The sequence below is a fragment of the Chaetodon trifascialis genome, chromosome 13, assembly GCF_039877785.1.
Source record: "Chaetodon trifascialis isolate fChaTrf1 chromosome 13, fChaTrf1.hap1, whole genome shotgun sequence".
Taxonomy (NCBI): Eukaryota; Metazoa; Chordata; class Actinopteri; order Chaetodontiformes; family Chaetodontidae; genus Chaetodon; species Chaetodon trifascialis.
The window spans coordinates 13,354,696-13,362,647 of NC_092068.1; positions in this window are offsets into that span (position 1 = coordinate 13,354,696).

The following is a 7,952-nucleotide window of genomic DNA, read 5'->3' on the forward strand; positions in this document are numbered from 1 at the left end:
TCATACGTTAATGTAAAAGCAGCATTCTGATGTTGTAGTTGGTTGAGGTGGAGTTCAGTTTGAAATATTTTGTACAAGACTGCAGCTAATGATTATTTTCATGATGATTAATTATCTTTCCCATTAATTGATTGATTGGTTGATTATTTGGTTTGGAAGAATTCGGTAAATCAGTACAAACCCCCAAATTATTCAAAATAAATCAAATAATTAAAGGGAAAAGCAGCAAATCTTCACATTGCGAAGCGGGAAACATGAAATGCTTTTGGATGAAAAATGCCTTAAACAATTATTCCACCTCTCAGTACCGCAAAGTGTTAGGGTTGTTTTTTTTTTGTGTGTGTGTCAATAACATCCACTGTTGGCCACAGATACATGAATCTTGACATTGAGGGTGTAATGGTGTATCTCAATAGAAACAGGAAGTGTATCTTTTTGCCTTCGTATTTCACAAAGCTGGAATTCTCTGCATTTCCCCAAGCAGAAGGTTTGGAAACCCTGCCTGTAATGATTTCTGCTTACAACTTAAGTGCTTGCGAAACTTAATTATGTTTCACTGGACAACAGAGACAGATGCAGGAGTACAGCTGCCAACAGAAACGTTAGTGACCAACCTGTGCTCACTGTCATTTAGCAGCTGTTGCAGTAATTAGAACAAACTGTGACACAAACAGCAATGTTTCCCACATGGTGACCCAGTGCACTGGAGACTCTTAATTATTTGAGGGTATGAGGTGGCGTTTCTGTCTATCTGCATTGCAAGGGGCCGACGCCCTGGCCGGGGCATTTCCCTGCTTTGTGATCATGTCGAGTATGCTGGGAAAGGCTCCAACAGTCCTGCAGCCCAGAAAGGACTTAATGATTTGAGAAAGATAATGATTGTTTTCCGAGGCTCAAATTAATGGAGGAACACTTCTGAAGGGAGAAACTCACAGAGGGCTCTGCGTGTGGCTCGTCTCAGTGTCTTTCCTGGCTCGTCGACTGCAACCCGTCACCCTCCACCCCCTCTGCGACTGCAGCATCATGTGTGCCATGCTGCTCTGGATGCTGTGGCCACCTCTGTCATGGAAACTATTACTAATCCACGATTATCCTCCGAATTTTCTATCTGGGCTCCACCACTTGCTTCAGACATGCTCACTATTTATCTCTGTGGCAAACCATCATGATCACGCTAAATACGGCTTAATGCATGTGAGCTGATTAAACCGACCTGGTAGAGTTGAGCTTCAAAGTGATGGCACAGAATCAGAGGTTATTAGACAGAGAGGGAGGTTTTATGTTGTCCTCGGGCATTCATGTGAAATGTTTCAGAGCTACTGCCAGACACTGTAAATGTTAGTTGATGTAAGTAATAAGCCAAATGTGTTATTTTGTTTTGCAGAAGTGATAGTCAGCAGAAATGCTGTTTGGTCCAACTCCAGATTTAATTAAGTGTCCTGACAACTCTTTACCACATTCATGTTTTAACACACTGGCAGAAGGAGTTGCTGCTGGGTGGCTGGATGACATAAACTTTTTGTGGTTCATTTTCTTCCTCATTATTTGTATGTACAATTTTCTCATGTGCAAACCAACTCAGATTTGTTTCAAGCATTTGATTCATTTAGTTTATTAACAGACTTCAAACCGACTTCACTCATCTTACAGAGTCTGGCTGCTCTAAATGTTGAAGATTCTGTGGAAGAGTTTGTCTGATGAGCAAGTGGGAAAAAGAAAAGGGCAATGCGAGAATCTGTTAAAAGGCTTTTATTCCTTTTGTTTGAGGCTGTGGGGCCATATCATGGGAGCAGTTATTAACTTGCAGTTATGAACAGCCAAAAAGAAGAGCGTCTTTGATGTGTCTTTTTCCATTATGACTGCCTGAAGGCAAATTTGTCATCCAAAAGAAGTTATAAAACTTGTAGCTGTCAGTCGGGTGGATTTCCGGCAAACATTTAAATCTCTTTATCACCTCTGAACATGGGTCACTGTGTCTGCTCTGACTAAATGTACACTTTTTACATGCATTTAAATGCTTTGCATGCCAGGGGAGTGCATCTTTTATCCACCATTCACATGAAAAGAGCATGTGGGATACACAAGCCAATATGATGTCCTTGCTACTGGTTCCCAACATTGAAGTCGAGAATCCCATCAGGGGTTGCATAATGACTCCCTGGTTAGAAAAAAAGAAAAGTCTGAGAAGGATAAATCATTTTTAAACTGGACACACACAGCGCGTAGACCCTGTAGTGAGGGATCTAAGGTCGGAATTGCCAGATCCAGAAAGACAGACCGAAGCCACAACTGCAGTTGAGATAATGTTGGTTGCACATTAATTAGAGTTCTTGTTAGGATTTAATTGCATGAGATGATTACAGCTGTCTTGTTTTGCTTAAGCTGTGCCATGACTTAGTGCCAAGTGCACAATTTATGTAAACCAATTATTTCACATGTTCCCTCAAAGTAATGTAATTAGCTGCTCAATTTTGTCTAATTAGCGAGTTTCAAACTTTACCAACTCACAGAACAGTTACCTGACTGTACTGAGCTAATTTATTTTAATTATATCATATGTCCTTGGTGAAATTAAATATGGTAATTAATGCAATGTGTCCTCTTCTATTCATTATGTAATCCTGATCAACTCTGAGCTCTAAATCGAATCTATGCCACATTTCCAGATATGTCCACAGTCCTGCTGTCCTGGTCTTCTCTCCCACAGTCTTTTTAATCAAAGGGTCTCTGAAGACAACTACAGCGGCTTCTTGTTGGAAAAACACAATAAGCACAGATTTTTCTGCCCCAGGGTTTCCTTCATGTGCACCTCCTCTTGGTTACAAACCAGAGACCAGTTTATAGACACAGAAGATTACTCAGCATTGGAAAGTCTACCCTCACCAGCAGGTTGGCCACTCCCAGCCTCCAAACACCAGCTCAGTATTTGCCTTTGTAATCCACCAGAGTGTGCTGAGGCTCAGGGTCGACCAGGCCGTCATCTCACACCACTGCTGGTCAGTGTCAGCATGATGTCTGATGACATCTTTACCTGTCACATGACATTTATACTTCACCTCAGCACTCTTTGATTATTTTATTTACCCTGTGCATGAGGTGGAAACACAAGCAATGGTGGACGGGCATGAACGTAGCAGTAAGTTTAAAAATAAAAGCATAGTGGTGGCAACTAAATCTACTTAAAGTATCAAAAGTGAAAGTACATCTAATGAAGATGTGCTATACTGTTGTTATTCAATAGTATCAGATTATTGTATGTAAGGAGTATGTTAATGCTGTAGCTGATAAGAATTTGATATAATCTAATGCATGAGTTTATACGATAATCAAATGTGTTATGAGTAGTCCTACTATAGCTGTCAGATAAATGTAGTAAAAAGTTCAGTATTTTCCTCTGAAATGTAGCAGAGTGCGGGTATATAGTGGCTGGATACTAAAAGAAGTACAAGTACCTCAAAATCAAATTTAAGTACAGTACTTAAAGTACATTTCACATAAAAAAAAACACTAATTCAAACATTTATTGACTGGATTGTTTTGTCCAAGCATGTGGCTGCAAATAAGGATTCAAGCTTACTGTTTTGATTAAATGCAGATGTGAGTTTCAAATGTGAGCATTAATCTTACGTCTTCTTCTGTGCTGCACTGTAAATTTAAGCTGAGTAAAACAGTGGTGTACAGCACAGGGTTCAGTACAGTATCAGGCTTCATGGAGCTGTCAAGAGAGCCTGCTAACACTGAGCTGTGCTTGCTTGATGCAGAGCAGGCTGCCTCTGAGTACAAACATGATAAAACTTGTTAGAGTGGATCAAACTGCAGATAGCAGATTCAGTTCTGCATTTCTAACGAGTCCCAGCTGTTTGTCCTGGGAAAACACACAGCAGCAGCTTTTCACACCTTGTTCACTGCTGACTTGTAGAACATAATCTGCTGTCCATTTGGGTGATGGAGTGGAATTCAAAAAGGAAAAGCGTAACGAACCGCTGAATACAGTAAATGTGTCTCAGTATACTTAAACCTGGTGGCTGATCGGGTGCTTGTCCTGCATCCAGAAAACTCCATGTTCTCTGGTTATGCCCCTAGCAACCCACACACAATCCAAACCCTCAACGCTTGGAAGGAGGTTGTGCTCATTACTATTATTTTCCTTTTGGACTGACAGAGATGGGATGTCTGCTTCACTATTTCATGCTCTCCTTATCTGCTTCTCTTTCCACCCATGGTAATTGAAGATGGCTCCAGGCCAGTAAAAGTCCAGAGTGAGGGGGGTGGAGAGGAAGAGGGACAGAAACAGAGGAGACAGAGGGAGCTGCTGGAAAGGGCAGGCTTTCATTCAGCAGAGAAACATGTGCGCTTCTTCTGAATTTCAGTGTCTGTAAACCCCGGGCTGTGAACAGTATTGATCACTGGCTCTCAATGAGAGGATTAACAGGAATTCACACACACAAACAGGAAGGGCTTGGATGCTTACAGGTAACTTTTTGTTCAGTTTGTGTCACTTATTATGAGGCAGCTTATTGTATTTGTGAATGTTAGGAAGTCAGTTTAGCATTTTCATGTTATGGGTGTGTTTTCATGTACGAAGATGCAACTGTCATATTTATTTTCTCAGTAGTCAGCTAAATTTAGAGTGTCAGAATCTATGGAAGCTGTTTTTGATCATTAAAGTGAACCTGTTGTGCTGTTTTTAGTGTATTTCATTTATTTTTCAGTGTGTGGTGTGTTGATGTGGTAACACTGTTCAGATTAGTAATAGTCTCGCACTGTGACAGCGTTTCCTTCAGTGTCCCAGAGTCTTTGCTGCTGCAGTTACATATTGAAGACATTAGGCTCAGTTATCAGTCCCTTGTTTGCGCTGCTGTCATGCAAAGAATGAATGGAATCATCTCAGGATTTTTCCTGGCTATTGTCACTTCTCGTAAAAACGAGAATATTTCTTTCATATTTCTTGAATCTGAGCAGCTCACTGCATAGTGCAACGCAGCATTGCATGTATTGGACTTGTACAGCTTTTACAGATGTGAGAATTGCATGTATGTGAAGAACACTAGTATTTGTGACTAGAATAGAAACTGTCTGAAAATGGGCATGTTGGTTGAAGCATGACTCGTACGAGTTACCGTTTTACAAGGCATTATTTAACTGTTTGGATTAGTTGAACAGATTTATACCGAGAACAACTGATAGGGCTTGGCTGTCCCTCGTTGCTTGAAGAATTTGGCAGCTATAAATCCCCCTGATCTTGGCAACTGTTCACACTGAACAGCAGTTGTTGTTTCTGGAATGGAACCACTTCCTTTTGCCAAATTTACAGCAGATACCTATAACTGCAACAGTTCAAGTTGAGTTAAAGCTTGCAGTTGCACTACATGCACTACGGGCATATAGAAAAATATATTGTCTTATCTTTTCATTGATTTGAATTGTATTATGGTGTTTGCGAAATGAAAAATGTCAAATTTGAAGGGAAATATAACGTCCGTGGTCTGATACTGTAGTTAAAATCTGTGTGATCACTCAGCATCGCCCACCCTGAGCAAGTGAAATGCTTTCTGGTGAAATGTGAGAAGTCTTGTTCAACAGCTTCCAAACAGCAAATCCAGCTGGAACAAAACTGCTATTAACCGAAGCCTCACATAAATTTCATCAAGTTTGCGAAGCAGTGCAACAAACAACAGGCTCAACCGAGAATCAGTGTCATGTGGTAGTTACATTTGCAGCTTGAGGGTATTCATTTTGGTTACTATTCATGCATAGCAGTGTTCCAGCTCTTCCATTCAATCACCATACCCAAAAGCTGGAGGTACAAAGTGTCTGTGCTGCCCATTAACATCAGAAATCATTGGAGTTTACTAACCTGCAACACCAGTCGTGCACCTGTTAATTCTGCTACTCTGCATGCTTTCCAGCTCTAAGCATCATAGCACAGCACGTGTAATGTTGCATATTTTATTCCTGGATGAAAGCTGCTTCTCTTCATCATGACTACATGTGTTTGGTCACAGTCCACAGTTGGAATTTCACTGTCTGATGGTGTAAATGAATTCCATGTGGCTCGAGCAGAGGTGTAGAGACACTCAGTTTGGGGAAAGTCAGTGGAGGGGAAAGTCATCCAGGCTGGACCCTGCCAATGAGGGGGTTTTCCGACAACGTCCTCCAGCTCTCTAGTGGGGAAAAATTCTGAAGAAAACGTCTTGCACAACTATGGCTGCTTAACGCCTCCTTCAGCTGTCTTACTGAGTTTACATGGTGGAAAAATGCAGTCATGTTAAAGAGTGTGACCTCTCTTTGGCTGCATCAGAATAAAAGCATTTGGGAGGCCAAGGGTTATATCCCAGCCACTGTTTCATTGACCTTCACGTGTTGCAATCAGAAAGAGCTATGAATAAGGTGTACGATCGGTTCCTTCCTATCGAATTCCTTCCACAAGTCCTGCTTCTTATATTGGATGCAGCATATCTGGTCTTCATTTGCAACCGCTTCCTTTTAGGATGTCAGCAGTTTCTATCTTTCACGTGTTGGAAACTATTGTAAAAGACAATTTGACAGAGCAGCCACAGACACGACGTATGATAAAATGTCTGCAGTCTGCTCTCACGCAACTCTTTAGCTGATTATCGCCAAATGAAAATACAGTACGACCCTTTTCATCATTTCACCTGGTTCCTAATGTTTCATTTCATCTCTAATTCCAGTAGCATGAACATAACCATTATTGTGCTCCACTGTAATGCTACATACTGTATTGTCTGCAGCACATGCCAAGCAGTTACTGAAATAAACCTGCAAAATACGGTAAATAGCATGTTTATGTCACATGCCATTGTTTTGTATTTGACATTAATGAATGTGGAAGGACAATGTCTGCATTTTGTCATGTGTTGCACTTGCATTGACATTGCTTCATTAAAATCTGAGTGGGATTTTAATGGGAACAGATTTGATCATTTGTTCCAATGACTTAAAATAGCTTTTGTGGTTATGTTAACAAGACTTAGAGTCTGCACCCATGAGTTTCTGTTGAATGCTTACATCACCAGTGCTAACATGCTCACAATGACAATGTTAACAAGCTGATGCTTCGCAGGAATAATGTTTACGATGTTCACCATCTAACTTTGGTGTATTTGCATGCTAATGACTGTTAAATCTGGCAATCATCAGAAAAAACATAACATGCAACTGAAGCTGATGGGAATCTCCATAAACCAAAGTACTGGAAAAACTCAAATTTTGACCTCATGATGGTGCTGGAAGAAAAATCACAAAGTCATTAGGATACATGGTTTGGTACAACATGAATACCGGTATCACATTTCATGGCAATTTGTCATATAGTTTTGGAGATATTTCACTAAAAAACATAACATAACCTCAATCAAGTTATTTTTGTCAGTAAATTAAGAACAGTGTATTTTTTGTTCTACTGATGGGGGCATCAGAAGTTAAAGAAGAAGAAGTTAAATTGGAATGCAGGGAAGCATTTCAACACAGAAGCACTCATAGCCATACAGCAAGGATGTTGTTGGGCAGGTGTAGAGTGGGGAGCCTTAGGGCTGGGCACAGCGAAATCATTACAGATTGAGTCAATCAGTCAGGTAAAGAATGGTTGTAGGGCAGAATGTCAGCCCAAAGGAGGCTGTGTCAGCAGAGCTGGCACGGTGGATGAATTAGGAAAATACAGAGGAAGAGCTGGAGGGAGTTGAAAAGTATGGAAGCAAACCAAAAGAGATTAATCAAATATACAAACTGTTTAGCTAACATCTTCCCCAAATGTCAGTTTCCCATATGTTCAGACTTGCCAACTCACCAGGGTGTAAAATTATCCTACTGCAGCAGAGACACACCTGGTGACATAACTACTGTAAGTGCTTTAGCAGCCTGTGACAGTAACTGGCTAAAAATAATTCATCTGCTGATGGGAAGGAAGGTATTACAATTGGTTTTATCCG